Genomic DNA, 18,776 nt, shown 5'->3' with positions numbered 1-18,776 from the left:
AAATTATTTGAAATTTTTTCAATAAAATTTCTGTAGTGTATTGTGATTCATAATCTATTCCAAGTGCCAGTTTTCGAAAACCTGGTCCATTATGTGTGGTTTGCCGCGAAGCTATTGCCAACGCGTGAAATCTTCAGCAATCTCAACGGCGTTTCTTTCCCGAGTGAAACTCGTACGAAGAAATGTCGGTGTGGCAAAGCTGCTTCCGGGCGAACTCGTGATGTTCGGAATTTCCATGTTTGGAATGTTTCTACGATCGGTATCATCCAAGCGAATGCACCAAATCTGCCTCAAGAGTATACGTAAGAAGAAAATATTTCTGTTTCTATGTTTCGAGTGATTCTACGATCGGTATTATTCAAGGGAATGTGCCAAATCTTCCTGAAGAAAAACGCAAGAACACAATATAAGAATTAGGAGTTGATATAAGAAAAAATGGTTCAGCTGGCTCTGAGTACTATGGGACTAAACATCTGAGGTCATCAGTCCCCTAAAACTTACAACTACTTAAACCGATCTAACCTTAGGACATCACACACATCCATGCCCGAGGCAGGATTCGAACCTGTGACCGTAGCGGTCGCGCGGTTCCAGACTGTAGCGCCTAGAACCTCTCGGCCACTCCGGCCGGCGAATTGATATAAGAATGAAATATAAGAATATCAGAATTTAGAAACATTGTAATTCCTGGAAATGCCCTATATAGGGTGTTACAAAAAGGTACGGCCAAACTTTCAGGAAACATTCCTCACACACAAAGAAAGAAAATATGTTATGTGGACATGTGTCCAGAAACGCTTACTTTCCATGTTAGAGCTCATTTTATTACTTCTCTTTAAATCACATTAATCATGGAATGGAAACACACAGCAACAGAACGTACCAGCGTGACTTCAAACACTTTGTTACAGGAAATGTTCAAAATGTCTTCCGTTAGCGAGGATACATGCATCCACCCTCCGTCGCATGGAAACCCTGATGCAGCCCTGGAGAATGGCGTATTGTATCACAGCCGTCCACAATACGAGCACGAACAGTCTCTACATTCGGTACCGGGGTTGCGAAGACAAGAGCTTTCAAATGCCCCCATAAATGAAAGTCAAGAGGGTTGAGGTCAGGAGAGCGTGGAGGCCATGGAATTGGTCCGCCTCTACCAATCCATCGGTCACCGAATCTGTTGTTGAGAAGCGTAAGAACACTTCGACTGAAATGTGCAGGAGCTCCATCGTGCATGAACCACATGTTATGTCGTACTTGTAAAGGCACATGCTCTAGCAGCACAGGTAGAGTATCCCGTATGAAATTTCGATAACGTGCTCCATTGAGCGTAGGTGGAAGAACAAGCTAAAATGAGCTCTAACATGGAAATTAAGCGTTTCCGGACACATGTCCACATAACATCTTTTCTTTATTTGTGTGTGAGGAATGTTTCCTGAAAGTTTGGCCGTACCTTTTTGTAACACCCTGTATACTTGTATTATATAGTAAGTCGCTTGTTGTGAAACCCAGTTCTAATTTTTCAAGTAATATATATCTCCTCTAAATTGATAAGACACATTCGTGTAGTAACCTTCTACGAACATAGGTAAATAAAAGAAAAAAAGAAAATATATGAAAATAGTAATTGGTTTTCGAATGCGGACGTAAAAACAAGGGGCCGCTTAGGTGGTCTAGCGCTACATATCGCCTGTTACGGTAGGGCGAAAACTTTGACGGTCGTTTCCTCAGAAACGGTCGCGCAGCCACGGACAAGCTGAGACACGTGTTCGCTTATTTCGGCTCCTCTTCAACTGAGCGAAGTTTATGGGAAATCGGGCTATGGCACTTGCCGTGTTCTTCTCGTCGGTAGTTAAGTGGCAGGCTGTGGTACCTACCGTCTAATGTTCGAAGACCGGTCAGTGCTACTATCTGTTATTTATCACCTATCAGTTCTTTAGCAGTGTTTGTTGATACAACAAACGCCGAGTTGCCCTGTGGTTTGGAGTCCCCCCCTCCCCCCTCCCCGCCTCCTCCCCCCCTCCCCTATCCCCCCCCCCCCCCCCTCGTAACTGGCTGGGTGAGTCAATTCAGAGGTCGGAGGAACGCAACAGCATACCATCTCCAACAGCGCCATGGTGTCCGAACCATTTTTCGTGTTGCTGACAGCTGTAATTTTGAATCCTGGATTTTTGAACCCGGGATGCACGTATTTATGCCCACTGTTCAAGACCGACCTATAGTTCCATCTGTAGGAAAAAACCTCTGTTTTCTTGCGAAAAATAGTTATCTTCGAAGCCATTAATTACTGCCAAAACATCTGTTCCAACACTGCTTAATACTCCTAGACTCTACGAGCTCTCTAAAATCTGTATCTGACGCCCAATAGACGACGGCCGTTGTCGCCGAGCGGTTCTAGGCGCTTCAGTCTGAAACCACGCGACCGCTACGGTCACAGGTTCAAATCCTGCCTTGAGCATGGATGTGTGTGATAGGTTAGTTAGGTTTAAGTAATTCTAAGTTCTATGGGTCTGATGACCTCAGGTGTTAAGTCCTATAGTGCTGAGAGCCATTTGAACCATTCTAGCCCATTGGAGCAAGAGAACAAATAAATGCGCCTGCAAATTCGTATTGTCTACTAAGAATGTGTTAGGCGAGGCCAAACCATAGTGTTCATTTGATTAAAAGCACACTCAGGTATCGAGGGTAAAGCTGATACACTCGCTAAGGGAGCTGTATTAGGGAGAGAGCAGTCCCTGAGAGGCAAGAAGAATAGAACCTCACATCTTGCTTCAGGGGGAAGCAATACGCAGATATGCTTTCTATAGTATCTCCATAGCCATGCCGCGCGGGATTAGCCGAGCGGTCTAAGGCGATGCAGTCATGGACTGTGCGGCTGGTCTCGGCGGAGGTTCGAGTCCTCCCTCGGGCCGGCCGGAGTGGCCGTGCGGTTCTAGGCGAGACTGCTACGGTCGCAGGTTCGAATCCTGCCTCGGGCATGGATGTGTGTGATGTCCTTAGGTTAGTTAGGTTTAAGTAGTTCTAAGTTCTAGGGGACTAATGACCTCGGAAGTTGAGTCCCATAGTGCTCAGAGCCATTTGAACCTGCCTCGGGCATGGGTGGTTGTGTTCGTCCTTAGGATAATGTAGGTTAATTGGTGTGTAAGCTTAGGGACTGATGACCTTAGCAGTCCCATAAGATTTCACATTCCATAGCCATGTTTGGCATCATTTAATTGCCATATCCCATATTATTTGGATAAGATTTAACCATGACCGCTTTCCAACCCATCAACAGAGTTCGTTTTTAAATTTTTCCCCAACTGAGACTGTGACCGTTATTAGCCGGGAGATATTAACCACGTTTCTTTTGCTTCTAAGAAGTACTGTACCACCTTGGACAAATGCCTCAGTTGCCATGGTAATTATATTGAAAATGATGTAATCCTTGTACATAAATCCATTCTCTTGTTCACACTTGTTTTAATTCATAGTGCCTCTTAATTTCGTTGAAATGTTACATTTGATGTTCGTTACTACTTGACACTGTCATATTGGTGGCATGTCAAGTAAAAATGCGGGTTGACCGCCGGAATATACCGCAGTTAGAAAACAAATTCCTTACAAAAACCAAGAAAATGCAAGAAAAATTGTGATTTAGCTTCCTAATCAACGTTCGTTGCTGCCTTTGAAAACAGTTTCGCCAGATAGGTGAAGCCGACGCGCACAGTTACCGGAAATGCAGTGTATGAGCTGCATTGCGGCCAGCGACATGGTTGGTGTGGCGTACACAAACGTTGACTACTGATTTATGTGCTCATTAGTTTATATTTACACGCTCGGATTAACACAGGAAGCTGATCTCATATGATTTACAAACTACGTTTCTGCATTAATTAAAACGCCGGTAATCGCAGAGTTCTCATTGCCGCTGTCCAAGTGTTTCAGCGTTGCTTTTGCTTTTCCCGGTCACTAACCATTTCGCTGCAACATGCCATAAATTCCCGCTCGCTAACAATTTCGATGCAACATGCCACAAACTGATTCGTATAGAAGTTATTATTCATGAATTGGTAAGGGAATCGTAGGAAAAAACTGTTAAAAACGTCCGTTCAGTTTCTGGTTATTTCAGAATACAGTCTATATTTGAAAACAGTAATTCGTCAAGGGTTTACAATGTAACCAACTCATTTTGAATGCCGCGCAGCATCGCACACAAGTTCGTGCTTCTGTCGTTGTATGAAATTACAGCCTCTTCATAAGGCAATAGCTGCTGTAGTTTACCGCCGTTAATTTCTTTCGCAAGTTTGCTTTCTCCCTGTTGCAATTGTCTCTTGTGGAACCTAATGTCTCCCACATATTAGACGCAAGAGGTTATAGTTTCCGCACATGTGAATGGACTTGCTGTCTTTTCTAAACATGGGAACCGATCACATCCCCAGAAGTGATAGTCAGTATGATTTCTCGTAGATGAACGGTTTGTAAGCATGCACTGTTCCTACCAGATGCGTATTTTTTGTGCTGCACAAATAATTTTAAAGTGTCTCCAAAAATCTGTTGCCTCAGTAGTGGATATTTTTGGAGGAATGCTCAAACCTTCAGTAGAGTGCATTCATTTTGATTATTTCCTTTTCACAAAAAGTGTGAGCGCCACATCCTTCTTGTGTCGTGTAGTGTAATAGTCATTGCGTAGGAAGAAAAATGTCCATTGTGTGGATTTTAGGATTTTCGTTAAACTGGTTGGCAGGTTTGAAGAGAGATGTGGAATGGAACCATTCAGCTGAAAAGCTGACTAAATGAACACTTGTCATTGGATAAACGCCATTGAAGCGGTAGGACCATTGATATTAAGAATTGACAACCCCAAGAACAACAGTAAAGGGACGCATTAAACTTACTGTTTAAATATCCACGTATAAAATAATCAGCTCATTTTGTACATATTAAAATAATATGAATACACAGAGAATTCTTAATTCCCACGAAAAAAGTATTAAAAACTTAAGAGTGGCACCTTTCTTTCGCGAAACGTATTATGCCCTTATCATTTAATTTCTTAACGGTGTAGTTTAGGTGTCTGTGAATCGTGTGTATAGAAAATTGGCTACCCCCAGTCTCATGTTTATGTTGTTGACGACAGTGAGAGATTAAAGGAACTAAATGTGCCCGCTGTTCGAAGTTTAGTTCCAACACCACAGTACATTATTAGGCATGGTCCAGTTAGAGATAGTTCCCCAATGTCAGTCTCTGTAATTGCTTTTTATTAGGATGAATAGTGAGTAGTGCGTTAGAAACCTTCCATGGTACATCTAATGTTAATAATGTAACTGAAAACATAAAAAAAGGAATATCTGAATACAGTCAGTCAACTGAGGAAATGGGCTTTCTTCAGGAAGTATCTGAAATAATTTGCAAGAGTGAGAATGGTAAGTATGGGTGTAGTAACGTGACGTTGACTCGAGGTCATTAGACGGTAGTCCACGAAATCCGCTATGGCCTTTCATGGAGGAAGAATACCGATGGAGGGACCTACGGAAAACTTTAATCAGTATGGCCATGTTGGTATTTGAACCGCACTTCTCCGGAATATGGGCTCATTGTCTTAACGATTGCGCCACCTCAGTCTGTAATTTACAAGACAAAAAACTTCGTTTTAGAACTTTAAGTGCCTGAGAAGCAGGTTCATTCATAGACAAAACTAAGTAATTTTGGCTTCTTTGATGGGGCGTGAGGGAAAAACAATTAGTTTTTCATAAAAGTAGGAGCTTTTTGACCGCTGTAATTAAAATCCGTTTTGGATAGAGAAAGTATCATATCTCAACTTACGTGAACTGCACGCAATGTACGCAGTAATTTCGCTTTATTCTATATTATTCAGGTTACTAAATTTTGTGACGACTTCAGTGCGAGTGAGACGTTTTGACACTGCTTTTGAGATTACTTTTTTTTTTAAAATTTCTAATGAAGTTCAGTTATGCCTGAATTTCTGTTGCTCATTATTTTTAGTAAATTGAAAACCGAGGACAGCCGCGCGGAGTGGCCGCGTGGTCTTAGATGCTATGTCACTGACTGCGCGGCCCCTCCCGCTGGAGGTTCGAGTCCTCCCTCGGACATGGACGTTTGTGTAGTTCTTAGCACAAGTTAGTTTAAGTAGTGTGTAAGTCTAGGGACCGAATTTGTGTAAGTCTAGGGGCCGATGACCTCAGCACCCCTTTCGCCCCATTTTGCGCTCCCCATATTCATTGTTTTCAAAAAAGAAAAACGATTTAGTTAATACCCATAAAACTTTAACGAACTTTTATTGACGCTCGGCCTTGTTACGGAAATGACAATGTACAAATCGCAGGGAAAAAATGTTTTAAAGTGAGCTATACTAGGCACATCGCGTTTACCTTGCCACTTGTCGAAAATGACCTTGGTGACTTGTTAACTGTTAATTTTGATGAAAGCAGTCTGCTAGTAATGTATGGTACCTCGTGTATTTTGCAGACCTGCTCAGAAAACTCGTATAATTATAAATGTGTATATGAAGAGTAGAAAATCGGTTAAATAAGTGTAGAAGCGGATTATTTGACTGGAGGTATAGGTGTAAAGGTTTGTCTGGTCCGCAAGGTTGCGCAGAGTAACACAAACCGTATCCTGTGTCTTTGCTACTGGAGAGTTGCGGACTATCTTGTGTCACGTAGGCGGCCGGCTGGGCTGATGTTCCCCGTGTTTGACTTGCCGCGCACGCCAACAGACGCGGTTTAATTACATAGTCTCTCCTCTTTTCTTTCCACTGCTCCTGGGAATTTCTCTTGTTCTCTTGTCGGCCGCCTAAAGGGGCAATGCCGTTGGCTTGGAGGTAAAAACGTCTGCGGAGAAGTGCTACGTCAAGGCCTGGGTATCCCTAAAAGAAAGTCTAATATTTATATTAGGCCTTGTTGTGTTCACTGTTTTTAGGATGAAAATGCGTTTAACTTGTAGCTTTGCAACGTTTTGAACTGACATGTAATGATGCGTATGGAGTGAGGGCAATATGACTATTTCAAAATCAGTGCAGCGTTCGTGTCTTTGTGAGTATCGTTAATAGTTGTGAAGTGCTTATCTTCAGGAAAATACTCCAGACTGAAGAATATAATAAAATACGTAGCATTCGAAAGCTCGCGAAAAGAAGGGATGGTAGTACGACACTGACTTGTCACATGAAGACTTTCACCGTTTTTCGCGTCTGCGGCTACTAAAAGCTCCGTCGTTTCTAGGTCCCCGGTTAACATACATACATACATACATACATACATACATACAACCAACCTAGTATTCCTCTTAATCGGTTTAGATAGATGATATGTAAGGGGCAGTCAAATGAGGTCATAATGACTTTCCCGGAGCTGACGTGCCTGTTTCGACTACGTTGTAGAAGTTTCGCTGGGAAGCCCATTATACATCTTACATACTGTCTCGATCTTCCCCATGCAATTTCATACTTTTGGAATCCTGAAGAAAGTCGATAGTGGCCGTCGATTTTCTTCGGACGAAGAGGTGCACGCATGGGTATAATCATGGTTCCGTAGGCAACTGCAAACATTTTTCGATGGAGGCATTAACCGTCTTGTCTCATAGTGGGATAAATGTATTAACGGTAATGGCGTATACTTGTGGTTCTAATGGCTCTGAGACTTAACTTCTGAGGTCATCAGTCCCCTAGAACTTAGAACTACTTAATCCTAACTAACCTAAGGACATCACACACATCCATGCCCGAGGCAGGATTCGAACCTGCGACCGTAGCGGTCTCGCGGTTCCAGACTGTAGCGCCTAGAACCGCTCGGTCACTACGGCCGGCACCCCCCCCCCCCTCCCCCGCCTCTGAACTGCTTCAGTGTCTTCCTTTAACCTGACGTGGTGCGGGTCCCAAGCACTCGAGCAGTATTCAAGAATAGTTCGCACTAGCGTCCTGATGTGGTCTCCGTTACAGATGAACCACACTTTCCCAAACTTCTCCCAATTACCCAAAGTCGACCATTCGGCTCCCCTATCACAATCTTCACATGTTGGTTCCGTTTCATATCGCTTTGCAACGTTAAGCCCAAACATTTAAACGAAGTGAGTGTTTCAAGCAGGACACTACTAATACTATATCCGAACATTACTGGTACTTTTTTGCTACTCGTCTCCATCAACTTACATTTTTTTTACATGTAGAGTTATGTGCCATTCATCATAGCAACTAGAAATTTTATCTAAATCATTTTGTATCCTCCTACAGTTACTCAACTTCGACTCCTTCCCGTACATCACGGCATTGCCAGAAAACAACCGCAAATTGCTAGCCTCCCGATCCTCCAGATCATTTATATATACAGGAAATGATAGCCATTTTGTCACACTTCCCTGTGGGCTCCTGAGGATGCCCATGTGTAAAACATAGTGGCATGTAGCCTACTCCTCTGGCACAGCAGCAGTGAGAACGCCAAATTTACCTTCTCCATTGACGGATGAATGACCTTCAGCACTGTCTCGTGGCCACACTCAACGATTCGTTGCCGAGAGATTTGTCGCAGAAGTCTGGTGGTCAGGAACTGTACACCACCACCTCTCCCTCCCCTTGCTAGCGAAACTGAAAGGATGGACATGTCTTCCAGTGCTAGGATTCGATTCAGCTACCAGGCGTGCGTTAACGATCTCGGATACGGCGGAGGGTGGACGAAAAGAAAGAAAGATCGTAAAATTGGTCACCAAGAAGTTTTATGAGGAATGAGAAGAGATGCTGTCCTGGAAGCAGGTGAGCGCACACTTCAGTCCACCGATCTGGCAGAAAATCCTAAAAAGTTTTGGTGTTACGTTAAATCAGTAAATGAATCAAACCCTTCTGTCTGTACACCCAGTGACCGAAGTAGCATCAAACCGAATATTGGCAAAGAAGACTGAAATAAGAAATTCTTTTTACCGAAATTGTTCCTCTGAGGAAGATCGTGCTGCAGTTCCTCCTTTCAGTCATCATATAAACGTCAAAATGACGGATATCAGAAACAGCGATGAGGGTCAGAAAGTCAGCTAAAATTTTTAAGGAGTGGGAAGGCGGGTGGAGTCGACAGTATTTGAAAGAACATGTTCCTCTTCTAGCACCACTGACCCGTAGCTCGCTGGAGGAAGAAAGCATTCCTAGTGATTGAAAAAAATGTGTGGTATCGATAGTTACGATGCCACGGCGTAGGTGCAAGTTCGTAGGTTGGCACTACGACAGACACAGACGACAGCGCCCTCTAGCCGGCGCTGTGGAGCTCCAGGTTCTCCCCATTTGGTCAAGAGCAGGAGGCCGGGACACTTTGCTTCATATAGAGATTGTGCTCATCTATACAAAGTTCAGTATGCCTCTGTATATATTCCTGCACCAGTAAACCACTTTTACTTATTTGCAGTACCGACGTGTTTTACCTCACCTGCTCATGCTCGCTTCCTTCATTCGGCCAACCCTTCAGTTTTCAGGAGCAGACCCACGGGCCGCCTTCCAGGCAGGATACAAAAAAAATGAGCCGGTCATTTCCAGTATTCAAGAAGTGTTATCGAACAAACGCACACAAATATAGGCGTATAGCGCTGACGCCAGTCTGCTGGAGACTTTTGGAAAACCTTTGATGCTCGCGTCTTACGTCCATTCTGACGATCGATGATCTCCACTGTAGGAATAAACGGATTCCGCAAACAGCGGACGTGTCAAGCCCAGCTCAGTCTATTCGGTCACGAGACCAAGAAGGCAGTAGATATCGGCGCTCAGACTGATGCCCTTTTCCTTGACTTTCGGAAGGCGTTCGACAGAGTTTCGCACAATTGCCTAATGAACAAAATACGAGTACGAACGAATGTAAATACTCAGAAGTAAAAGTAACTTTGGACGTACACCAAGCGGGCTATTCACTATGTATATAAATGACCTAATGGATAATGTTGGAAGTTCCATGAGGCTGTTCGCGGATAATACTGTTGTACACAGAGAAGCCACAGCACTAGGAAATCAGGGCGAAATGCAGAAAGAGCTGCAGAGGAACGACGTTTGGTGCAGGGATTGGCAGTGACTCTCAACGTGAACAGACAATTGCCCATAAATAGGCGGAAAGACTCATTATTGTGTGATTTCACGATATCCGAACAAGCTCTTGAAGCAATCACATTCATTAAATATACGGAAGTAAACTTACTGAGCGATTTAAAGTGGAACTAACACATAAAACTAATCGCAGTCAAATCAAATGGCAGAACTGTCAAAACGTATAGTGCACCCACATAGGAGGTACCTTACAAAACCCTCGTGCGACTGATACTTAAGAACTGATCGTCAGTCTGGGACTCTTGCTAGGTAGGAGTGATAGAGAAAATGGAAAGAATCGATAGAAGAGTAGCATGTTTCACCAAAGGCTCGTTCAGGAAGCGCGAAAGTGTCACCTAGGTGCCCATCTAACTTCAGTCGGACAAGGATGGAAGATTAGAGTTTAACGACCCGCCGACAACATTAGAGACGGATCACAAGCTCGGGTTACTAAACGATGGGGAAGGAAATCGGCTGTGTCCTTTCTGAAGGAACCACCTAGGTATTTGCATGGAGCGATCTATGGAAGTCACGGGAAACCTAGATCTGGACGGCCGGACGGGGATCTGAACCGTCATCCTTCCGGATGCGAGTACGTTCCTAGAAGAGCGAAGCAAGGTATTGCTTCCTCCGACATGTATTCCGGGGAAAGACCATGAAGGTGACATTACAGAGATTCGAGGTCACAGGAAGAATTACGAACAGTCGTTCTTCCCGCGCACCAGTCACAACTGGAATAGGAGAGGGGGGACACGACAGTGGTACACAAAGTACCCTCCGCCACACACCTTGAGGTGGATTGTGTAGTATAGATGTAGATGGTGCCTCACACCTTGTTCTGACGTCTGCAACAGTAACGGAGGTATCGTTTTGGAATCTAATGTATTCTGATTCCTGCACATTGTCGTATCCCTGGTGAAGCCTGGTAGCAGAACGGGCGTGCCGTTCCAAGTTGCAGAGTAAAGGCCGGTTCCCACTAGGGCTGCCGCGCGTCAAAACGAGGCGTCAGCGGCGTGGTTGCCATGGAAATGGCGTCAGCGGCAAGGCGCGGCGGGCTCTGCGTCGCGGTTTGACCATGTCGAACCGCTTCCGCTGCCGCGTGCCGCGCTCCAGGTGCGCGCCGCCAATCACAGAACGCGCTGAGCGTGACGTCAGGTACGGACTCCCGGGCCACACGAACTTTCGCCGAACCGCTGGCGCGGACGCGGCGGCAGCTATGAAATACTTATCATCCGATTCCAAGGAAACTATTCGGTAGAAAAATTTGATTCTTGGGCATGTTACAGCCTTATATCTTCTCTCGATAAAGGACCGAATTTCTTTTCGTTATTCGTCGTGGTTACTTGCTGTATCGCATTTACGTAAACCTTTACACGAAATTTTAATGAGTGTGCAGAGGTAAAAACGCATTGCGTGGACTTTGCGTACAGTTCATTGTAGGTAATACATTATTGCGTATGAAATTTAGTCAACATATCGAAATTGTTTTTAAAGCTGAGAGCAGATCGATAGCTATCACCGTTCTCGAGATATTGTCTGATATGTCGGCGGACGGGCTATGCCGTGACCGCGCGCGGGTTGCTCGGCGACGCGACCGGTACTTCGTCCTGCTCGTCGTAAACCATGTGGTTGTATCAACCGCAAATTTCGTAAACGGTTCAAGAAATCTATTTTTTTTTTTTTTTTTATTTTTTTTTTTTTTTTTTTTTTTGCAAACGATAACTTGTGAAAAGTCATGTATTTCGTCGCATGATAAATATCCTAAATCTGTATATCTACCAAGATATGAAAGTAACTACAGTTTTTCAGAAGGGATAGATGAATTTTTTTAAATGGCATTAATAGCATGTCGAATGAGAAGTTAAACCGAAACTAATTTGCTGGTATGTCATAAGATGTAATTTACTAAATATGTAGAGCTATTGATTATTTCCTTTCTTTTTTCTTTATCCAGTGTACTTTACTGATTCAAGACGCGTTTCGCCTTTTACTTTAAGGCATCTTCGGTGAAATCTAGAATGACTCAGTTTTGTTTTAATCTGTGATACTTGGAGATTATAAAACAGTTCACATCTTTGTTTACGTGAATGACTGATTACTTACAGTGAATTGAGTTTTTGGCGGACATATACGTTTCCCCTCACCTGCTCACATGCTGGAGGTTGAACTAAAACTTAGATTATGGAACATAGCACATTTTCATGTTCGCTCTTTTTTCTTCTGTCACTAGCAGTAGACGTTTTACCGAAAACTCTGATTTAAAGTCGTAACTACAGTGTGTTCACCTCATGTCCCTTCCTGTCTGGTTTGTTTATGTACATGTTGCCAACCTGCAGAATTATATGCTGAAAACTAATGTTTGTTTATTTTTGTTCTCCTTATATCTGTATGTGTGTGTGTGGCTAGCCAGTGATAGTTATAGAAAGTTGAAAGTGAATCCAGTAGTTGTCAGACAGTGGTTGAAAGATTTGGTGTTCAGCTGATTTCAGTTTTGGTTTAAATGTTTTAAGGAGTGCATGGAAGAGTAAATTCACTGCTTACATTAATAGATAAAATAGTAGAATAGTATTTCAACAGATGATTATTATCAGAATACTATCACCCAACCCCTTTGTCCTCACTCTTTGACGCCCCACAATACGCCCTGTCAACTAACCCCTATTGTCGTCAAAGTTGTACCGTAATTTCCTCTTCCTCCTCTATTTAATTCCGTACCTCTTCTTTAGTCACACGATCCTCGTATCTAAAGTTCAGCATTCTTATGAATCACCACGTTTTGAAAGCGTCCATTGTCTTCTTGACAGAAGTGTTCATCGTCCACGTTTCACTTACATACGAGGCTGCACTCCACACAAATACCTTTGTAAAATAGTATCCAACCATTAGCATTTATATTCGGTGTGAACAAATTTTCTTTTTCAGAACGCTTTTCTTGCTATTGACAGTCTTCAGTCAGGTTTGCGTCTGCACCAGGAAATGCCTTACAATTTAAAATCTGGTTTCGAAAACTGTTCCAAATGTATATTATTCTTTCGTGATTCTTAAGCAAGGTGCTGGCGATGATTACATTATGCTCTGTGGGAAATTCTATCAGGTGGCTTCCACTTTCATCCCTTCCACCTAGCCTTTGTGTTCTTAATGTTTTCGTGTACCTGCTACCGTATCACATTTTAAATTTTTGTCTCGCTTAACTATCTGAATAATCTCTTTTGTCGTACATTGTTTCAATGTGTTAGGAGATAGTGAACAATCGTGAACGGTAGTCATGAAATCTGTTTATTGTGAAATGAGAAAACATGAATAATGAAATATGTGAAAGAGTACATTGTACAGAAAATGAAAAATTGGTATGTCTTCACCCAACTTCGTCGTTCCTTCATGTAGGTGTAAGATATAGCTAATCAAACGCACCGCGCGTTTCAGTGGGTCCTGCCCCGTACCTCAGTGGCTGTCCGTCATTGGCTACCGCTAGCATCTGCCGCTTCCAGATGGGAACGCCAATTCCGCGAGCCGCCGCGTCAAAGCGGAAAACGCTTGCCGCTGCCGCTGCCGCACGACGCGCTGCCGCGCTCTAGTGGGAACCGGCCTTAAGGCGATACAGCGCGGCCAACCGCAGGGGCTGCATCCGATCCACCTGCGGTCTGCGCAGGAAGCGCGCATGCGCGGGAACCTTCCGCGCCACGCACCCGGACGGACACCCTACACCTGCGCGGAGAAAACTGCTACCGCCGCGTCGCGCCAAGCACTGCTTCCGCACCCACACGTGTTGTTTGTACGCCGCTAGCATGACTAGACGACGCTATTGTTATTAGCATAGCTCTCGTCTGTTTAGATATTTCATTCGTGGCGTCTTACTTTTGTAAACAAGTTGTCTCGCTGGACGAAATGTAAATAATGATCTGGTATTTTGTAATCAAGGTTTCATTCTCGTTACGCCACTCCTTACACGTGCATACACCGTTCTATGAGTTTCGTGTCTGGACAAATTGTAGGTAGTGATTAGTTACGTTGTAAAGATTGTCGGAGCACTAATCTTGTATTCCTAATATTACCATAGTATTTGTTTTAAAACTTTTGATTGTGATGTTTCACAGTCGTACAGCTCCCAGACAGCGCAGAGTACCAAGCGCCACTTTACCAGGCAGGGAAGAGAGCCAAACACAGAACAACTCAGTTTGCCAAACTAACTCCCGTTTTGAGATCGAAATTTTTATTCATTGTTGATTATAAGCTGCAATTATTGTATGCGAGAAGTTTAAATTTTGTCAGACACTGACACGAACGTGCCTTCCGCAGGCATTGTGGTGTTAGTGTCAAGTCACTATCCATTCAGTGAATATTGAAGAAAATGCCTGACACTATAATGACGCCGAATCTTTAAACTCGAGGCACTATCCGTAAGAGGATTTAACATGGCGATCGTGGCAAACTTCGGTATCATTAGCAGCTATTCTCATTTAACGCGTCAGTAATACCAGTTAAATCGTGCACGTATCTACGCGTAACTATTTGTTGGAGTATGAAATTGAATGATCACAAAGGCTGAGTCCTAGCTAAAGCAGACGGCAGACGTCGGTTCATTGGGAGGATACCGGATAATCCAATTAGTTTACGAAGAAGGTTGCTTGTAAAACACTTCTTCGACCCATCCTAAAACGAAATGATAGTTAAATCGACACGCTAGCTGTAAACAGGCGTTGATATACATCACTGGGGACACGTTGAATATGTGTGCCCCGACCGGGACTCGAACCAGGGATCTCCTGCTTACATGCCAGACACTCTAACCATCTGAGCCACCGAGGGCACAGAGAATAGTGTGCCTGCAGGGACTTCTCCCTTGTACGCTCCCCGTGAGACCCACATCCTAAAATATTGCGCAAGTGAGTGGTATCAAAGCAAGAAGATACTGAGCGTATAGAAAGAAGGGTACCAAGAATGGTCAGATGCGCGTTTGACTCTAGGGAGGCCCTAAGGAAAAGCTATAAAACTTGAAGGTGGCACATACTTGAAGATAGGCGTCAACTATCCTGCGGCCGGCCGAAGTGGCCGCGCGGTTCTGGCGCTGCAGTCTGGAACCGCGAGACCGCTACGGTCGCAGGTTCGAATCCTGCCTCGGGCATGGATGTGTGTGATGTCCTTAGGTTAGTTAGGTTTAACTAGTTCTAAGTTCTAGGGGACTAATGACCTCAGCAGTTGAGTCCCATAGTGCTCAGAGCCATTTGTACCATTTGAACCAACTATCCTGCGAAAGGGTACTTACAAAGTTGTAAGACTATTATTAAGTCAATAATGTAATAATACACTACAGCTCCCTACTTGCCGCTACCGCAGAGACCGCGAAGACAAGATTAGGCTAATTATAGCGCTCCAAACGCGAATGGAATTGCAAAAAACTCTAACCTTTGGTATAATGAAAAGCATCTTCTGCCATGCAATTCACAATGGATTGTACTTTATGTACGTAGATACAGGTTTAAAAGCGAAAAACAGTTTGGTTTCAATCTTTTTTATAGAATGGTTCGTGTAGTTTAAAGATGAGCATAGTGAGTTGTCGGTGTAGTGCTGCTGAATTTTGGTAGGCGCGAACTGACTTGTTTGGAGTAATTCTAGAAATGCTTGGCAGTGATTAGCACTCTGGGCAGTCCTTCAAGGGAAGGGAGTTTCAAGTTCCCATCTGGCCATCAAATATACAGTGACGGAAAAAGTCGCAACACCAAATAGTAGTTGTGCGACATAAACGAAAGTTCGTAGGGGTGTTTGTACATTTTAAGATGATGTCTGTTTAGATTTCGCACCAGTTGCTTAAGAGTGGCGCTAGTAGCGTCACTATGAGGATGCAGATCAGGTTTGCTTTAAATACACGCTGTAACGGGCGCTGGGGTTGGTTATCTCTGAGATTGAACGCGGTGAGTTGGTGCTAATCAAGAATGACGCCATTATCAACTCTTCACTATGACCGAAGTCGTGTAATAGGCCTACGAGAAGGTCTATTTTCCTTCTCCGACACTGCAGAAACACTTGATCGGAATGAAGCTACTGCATACGATTGCTGGCGGTAGTAGTCACCAGAATACGCGGCCGCAAGAAGACCGGGCTCCCGACGGTCACGTGGCACTAGCGAGAGAGAAGACTGTCGTGTTGGGCATATAGCTCTGCCGTATCGTATCTGCAGCAGCAATTCGAGCAGCAGTTGGCACCACAGGCACTGTCACAAATCGGATACTTGAAGGACAGCTCCGAGCCAGACGCCCTGTAGCGTGAATTCCACCGCCCTCAAACCACTGCCATTTGCGTCTTTAGTGACGTCAAGTAAGAGCTCATTGGGAGGCAGGGTGGACGTCTGTTGTGTTTTCTGATGAAAGCCGGTTCTGCCTCAGTGCCAGTAAGGGCCGTGTGTTGGTTAAAAGGAGGCCAGTTGAGGCCGTGCAAGCATCCTCGCTGCGTGCTAGAAACTCTGGGCCTATACGTCGAGTCACGGTCTGAGTTGCGAATTCATATGGCAACAGGAGCACTCTAGTCGTTATCCCACGCACACTGACTGCAAATTTGTACGGTGATTCGACCTGATGTGCTGCCTTTCATGAAAAGCATTCCACGGGATGTTTTCCAACAGTATAACGCTCGCCCAGATACCGCTTTTGCAACCCAGTATGCTCCGCAGAGTGTCGACGTGTTGCCTCGACCTGCTCGATCACCAGATCTGTCTCCAGTCCATGGTACACCACCGGACGACAACTGCAGCTTCATCCACAAACACATTAATTGTCCCTGTATAGGCCGACCAGGTTCAACAGGCATGAAACGTCATCCCACAAACTGACATCCGGCACCTGTACAACAATGTATGCACGTTTGCAGGCTTGCATCCCAGAGTCTGGCGGTTAAACCGATTATTAATGTACAAGCATTTCACATTTGCATTGTCTTACTTCGCGCTTACATCATAAGCGTGACCTTGCAATGTTAATCACTGAAATATGTTACCTAGACAAATGTATTCTCGAAATTTGATTACTCTACATTAACAATTTTTTTGTTTTTCCCGTCTTTGTAATTTTTTCTTCTATTTTCCTGAATCGTTCAAGCCGAATACTGAGATGGACTCTTTAAAACGGACACAGTCGATATCTTTCTTCATCTTTGCCCTATCCGAGCTTGAATAGCGTCTTTAGTGACCTGGTCGTCAATGGGTGTTAAACCTTCACCTTCCTTCATTCGTTTCGAGCTGTTGTGTCGAAGAAGGGAACCATCAACTTTTCGTGGTCTCCAGGAGTCACATTTATGTACTACTTAGTTTACCCGTTCCTTGTCTCTGCACACGATAGACAGTCACCAGTCCTTCATTTGACAGTTTTATTTTTGTAGCCTCATTGTCATGTAACTTGAGATGGGAAGGAAAGTAGTGTACGAACTATATTTTGCGTGTTTTCAATATCCGGGGTTGTCCCCGGGGAACAAATAGACAACTAGCCCGCTCTTTTCCTGATTTAAGATACTCTCACGGTACCGTACCAGTCTCCGATCGGCGCCGACTAAATCCCGCTTTCTATCCTGTCCCTTTTAGGCATTTCATTCCCACGCGTCACTCGAAAATATCCTGCAAACAGATACAAGGAAAAAAAATTAAGAAAATGTGGTGGTCTATGAAAGGAGATTATTTAGGACTGACTGAATGGAGGTCTCGCTGCCTCGATGCGTTTTCCCACCAGCGCGCCGTGGCTACGACTTTCGTCAGCGAAAGGGAGGGAAGGCTGGTGCGGGCGACCTTTGCCGTGACCTCGTTGCAGGCACTCTCGCCTCTCGGCGTTACGTGGCTGTCGGCCCGCGCGCGCCGGTCTACCTTGGTAAAGGTCCTCACCACTCAACGGCGAGCGAGGAACGCCGCTATTCAAATATGCTTATGTCAGCCGTCTTTACAGTGAAAACATACACTTCTCACTTTTCATCTTTCGTCCCGTCGTGTCCCTGGTTTTCCTTTCCACCATACGCAACTCCGACGCATCGTCCGGCAACCGTTGCAACAGAAAACACCGATACATATAACCGGCGCCTCCGCAACTCAGCATAATACACGAGTGATATGCCCGTTAATCCTGACTCACAGCAGCAACGTTCCATCGATATCGACAGAAGACACAGCTCAAAAAATGGCTCTGAGCACTATGGGACTTAACGTCTATGGTCATCAGTCCCCTAGAACTTAGAACTACTTAAACCTAACTAACCTAAGGACAGCACACAACACCCAGCCATCACGAGGCAGAGAAAATCCCTGACCCCGCCGGGAATCGAACCCGGGAACCCGGGCGTGGGAAGCGGGAACGCTACCGCACGACCACGAGATGCGGGCCAAGACACAGCTAGCACAACTGAATTGACTGAGGCAATATCCAGAATGCGTGGAAAGTACTGGACAGTTTCAGAAACCCGTGTATTCAAAAATTGGAAATTTGTGTTAAGGACTATGGGACCAAACTGCTGAGGTCATCGGTCCTTAGGCTTACGCACAGGTCATCGGTCCCTAGGTTTACGCACTACTTAAGCTAACCTAAACTAACTTACGCTAAGGACAACACACACACCCATGCCCGAGGGAGGACTCGGACCTCACTTGGGGGTAGCCGCGCGAACCGTGCCAAGACGCCTAAGACCGCACAGCTATCCCACGCGGCCCATGTTTTCACCTCCGCTGTCGAGCGTGATCAGTCTCTAAGAGTAACGCACGTGACTG

This window comes from Schistocerca americana, chromosome 4 (assembly GCF_021461395.2).
Source record: "Schistocerca americana isolate TAMUIC-IGC-003095 chromosome 4, iqSchAmer2.1, whole genome shotgun sequence".
NCBI classification, from domain to species: domain Eukaryota; kingdom Metazoa; phylum Arthropoda; class Insecta; order Orthoptera; family Acrididae; genus Schistocerca; species Schistocerca americana.
This window is presented reverse-complemented; position numbering follows the sequence as displayed.